Genomic DNA, 4,619 nt, shown 5'->3' with positions numbered 1-4,619 from the left:
AAGAAAAATAAATAACATTGTATTTTTAATCTATATGTAATATTATATTACATTATAATTAGTATGTATAAGGATGTAAAATTTATGATGATAATAGCACAAAAATGAAATTATATTCATTCCAAGATACAAGTTTTTATCTGTTGTCATTTCCTTTCAGCATGAAGATCATTCTGAAGTATTTCTTGTATGGCAAGAAATTCTTTCAGCTTTCTTTTATGTTAGAATATCTTTATTTTACCCATGTATTTAAAAGATAGCTAGGTATAAAATATAAACTGACACCTTTTCCCACACAGTATTTAAAAGTTGTTCCATCATCTGGCTTCAATAACCTATAATAATAAACTAGCCATGATTTCAATCATTGTTCTGTGTATGCAATATGTCTTTATTTTTAAACTGCTTTAAAGTTTCTTACCGTATCTTTAGTTTTTGGCAGTTTGAGTATCATCAGACTGCATGTGGTTTTCTTTGCATTTATCTTGCTTGTGATTTGCTAAAATTCTTGAATCTATGTTTGTGTTTCACTAAATTTGGAAAAATTGGGGGTATTATTTCTTTGAGTATTTATTCTGCCCCATTCTCTCTTCTAATTTTCTGGCATTCAAATTATACTTGTGCTAGACTGCTTGATATTATCCCACTGGTCACTGTTTTTTTATTAACTGTATTTTCATTATTTACACTATTACAGATGTCTCCATTCCCTACCCCCATCCCCCGCCTTCCCTTTGGCCATCAACACACTGTTGTCTGTGTCTATGGAGTCTGCATAAGTGTTCTTTGGCTAAACCCTTCACCTTCTTTCATCCAGCCCTCCATCCCCCCTCCCCTCTGACAGCTGTCATCTCTTCCATGTATCCATGCCTTTTCAATTATTTTTGTTCATTAGGTTCCACATATGAGTGAGATCATATGGTACTTGTCTTTATCTGATTAACTTAGCATAATGCTCTCCAGGTCCATCCATGCTGTCACAGAAGGTAAGAGCTCTTTCTTTTTTAGGGCCAAGTAATAGTCCATTGTGCAAATTTACCACATTTTTCTATCCACTCAACTATTGCTGTTTCCAGCTATTGACTATTGTAAATAATGCTGCTATGAATATAAGGGCTCATATATTCTTTCTGATTGGTGTTTAGGGATTCTTAAGATATAGTCCCAGAAGCAGAATCACTGGGTCAAAAGTCAGTCCTATTTTTAATGTTTTGAGGAAACTCCATACTTTTTTGCACAATGGCTGCACCAGTCTGCTTTCTCATCAAACAGTGCACTAGGGTTCCCTTTCCTCCACGTCCCTACCAGCACTTGTCATTTGTTGATGTGTTAATGGTCAGCATCCTGGCAGGTGTGATGTGATACCTCATTATGGTTTTAATTTGCATCTCTCTGGTGATCAGTGACATTGAACATTTTTTCATGTCTATTTGTATGTCCTCTTTGGAGAAGTGTCTATTCAGGTTCTTTGCCCACTTTTTAATTGGATTGTTTGTCTTCCTTTTATTGAGTTGTACAAGTTCTTTATATATTTTGAAATATATAAAACATATGTTTTATCAGATATATCATTGGTAAATATGTTCTCCCATACAGTGGGTTTCCTTTTCATTTTGGTGGTGGTTTCTTTTGCTGTGCAGAAGCTTTTTATTTTGAGGTAGTCCCGTTTGTTATTTTTTTCCTTTGTTTCCCCTGCCAGAGGAGATATAACGGCAAAAATAATGTTATGAGAGATGTCTGAGATTTTACTGCCTATGTTTTCTTTTAGGATTTTTATGGTTTTGGGACTTACATTTAAATTTGTTACCCATTTTGAGTTTATTCTTGTGTAAGTGGAGGTTGGTGGTCTAGTTGCTTATTTTTGCATGAACCTAACCAATTTTTTCAACACCATTTATTTATTGAAGAAAATATCTTTAATCCATTGTATGCTTTTGCCTCCTTTCTCAAATAAAGGTGTGTGTTTATTTCTGGACTCTCTGTTTTGCTCCATTGATCTATATGCCTGGTCTTATAGCAGTACCAGGCTGTTTTGATTATAATGGTCTTGTAGTATAGTTTTATATCAGGTAGTGTGATACCTCCAACTTTGTTTTTTCCTCAGGATTTCTGAGGCTATTTAGGATCTTCTTTTTCGAATATTTGTTCTAGATCTGTGAAACATGCCACTGGTATTTTAATAGGAATTGCATTGAATCTATAGATTGCTTTGGGTAGTATAGACATTTTAATGATGTTAATTCTTCCAAACCATGAACATGGTATATGCGTCTACTTATATGTATCTTCCTCTATTATTATTATTATTTTTTTTTTACCAATTTCCTATAGTTTTACAAGGACATGTCTTTTAGCTCCGTGGTTAAATGTATTCCTAGGTAACTTATTTTTTTCCTTTGGCAATAGTAAATTAGATTTTTAAAATTTCTCTGTCTGATAGTTTATTATTGGTGTATAAAAATGCCACCAATTTCTGAGTATTAATTTTGTATCATGCTACTTTGCCAAATTCATTTATTTGTTCTCACAGTTTTTTGGTGGAGTCTTTAGGGTTTTCTATGTACAATATCATGTCATCTGTGAATAATGACAGTTTTACTTCCTCCTTTCCAAATTGGATGCCTTTTATTTTTTTCTTATCTGTTAACTGTAACCAGGACTTCCAGTACTGTCCTATTTAATAGAAGTCCAGCCACCATTATGGTGGATGACCAGAACTACCGGTTGACCAGTCGCTATAATGCACACTGACCACCAGGGGCCAGATGCTCAATGTAGGAGGAAGGGGAGGGAGGTGCAGTGAAGCCTGGAGGTGCACGCTATGGTCCAGGGATTCCAGGACCCACAGGCCCAGAGCTTGCTTTCCAATAATAAATAAATAAATTGGAAAAAAAAGCGGCCACCCTGGGAAGAACAGCTCCAGGAGGGAAAGGTCTCCCCAGGCCCCGCCCGGCCCGCTGGCATGCCACGGGCTCGTGGGGACTCACTGGTGATGTGCAGGAAGCGCAGCCCCTCCAACTCCAAAGCCGGTTGCACCAACAGCTACTCCCAGTCCTGCTCCATGGCGGATGCAGTGCTGCTGAGCTGCCTCAGCTCTGACTTCCAGCTTCTGGTTTCCTGCCTGCCCCTTCCTATGCTACATGCACTTGGGGGCGTGGCTTCGGCCTCCTTGGCCAATAGCGCTGCAGCACAGCCAGAGAGTGGCAGGACACAGCCTCCAGGGCTGGCTGGGCATTGATTTGGCCGGGGACTGACGTCCATGTGCAGTTACACTGTGTGTTTACATTTGTAGGGAAGCAGGGCATCCCACTCCTGCCATCTGCATCGCCATCTAGGCTAAGAAAGGCCCACTGATCTCCATGTTTCTCCTCCCGTCTGGAATCAAAACCTCTTGGGATGAATGATCCCAGCTATGGTTCCAATACACGCTTGGTGTCACTGTCACAGACATTCCCAGTCATTACAGCCCATTCCTCAGCCCGCAGTGCCCTGCTCTACCCACCGCCACTCCTCACCTGTCACCCCCTGAGGAACACCTTATGTTACCCTATTTGAAATGTGAGCAAGATCTCAAATGCCCCCCTGTCAATAGTTCCCTTGCCCTACCTTTCTTCCTCTAAAAACCTTGCATTTTAAAAATATATATTTGATTGATTTCGGAGAGGGGAATAAAGATAGAAACATCAATGATGATAGAGAATCATTGATCGGCTGCCTCCTGCACATTCTAAACTGGGGATGGAAACCTTGCCTGGCCCCTCTCCCTGACCCTCCCCCAGCCAGCAGGCCCCCAGTGGCAGTACAGCACTAAGGGAAGGAAGAGGGGTGGAGGCAGAAAACCATGGGGTAGCGGGGCGCTGAGGGCAGTGTCGGTGTCTGGCGTCTGTTCCTCTGCACCCGGCCCAGCGACCATCACCTCCTTTCCCGACCCTGCTGGGGCCTTCAGGCCCCGATCAGCCTGGCCCTGATCAGCTGATCACCTGCCAGGCCTAGGGTCCCCACCCGTGCATGAATGTCGTGCACCAGGCCTCTAGTGTTGAATAAGAGTGGTGAAAGTAAACATCCATGTCTTGTTCCTGTTCTTAAGGAAACACTTTTAGTTTTTCCCATTAAGTATGATGCTGGCTGTAGGTTTGCCATATATGGCCTTTATTATGTTGAGGTATGATCCCTCTATTCCCACTTTGCTGAGAGTTTTTACCATAAATTGGTTCTGGATTTTATCAAAAGCTTTTCTGCATCTATTGATATGATCATGTGATTTTTACCTTTCATTTTGTTTATGTGATATAGCATATTTATTGATTGGTGCATATTGTATCCCCAGGGTAAATCTCACTGGATCATGATGTATTATCTTTTTAATGTATTGCTACATCTGCTTTGATAATACTTTGTTGAGGATTTTCACATCTATGTTCATCAGGGAACTTGGCCTATATCTTTCTTTGTTGTGTCTTTATCTGGTTTTGGAATTAGGATAATGCTGGCCTTTTAAAAGTGGCTTGGAATTCTTCCCTCCTCTTGAATTTTTTGGAATAGTTTGAGAAGGATAGGTATTAGTCCTTCTTTGACTATTTGGTAAAATTTTTCTGTGAAGCCATTCAGGCCAGGACACT

Source organism: Myotis brandtii, unplaced genomic scaffold (genome assembly GCF_000412655.1).
Source record: "Myotis brandtii unplaced genomic scaffold, ASM41265v1 scaffold148, whole genome shotgun sequence".
Lineage (NCBI taxonomy): Eukaryota > Metazoa > Chordata > Mammalia > Chiroptera > Vespertilionidae > Myotis > Myotis brandtii.
This window is presented reverse-complemented; position numbering follows the sequence as displayed.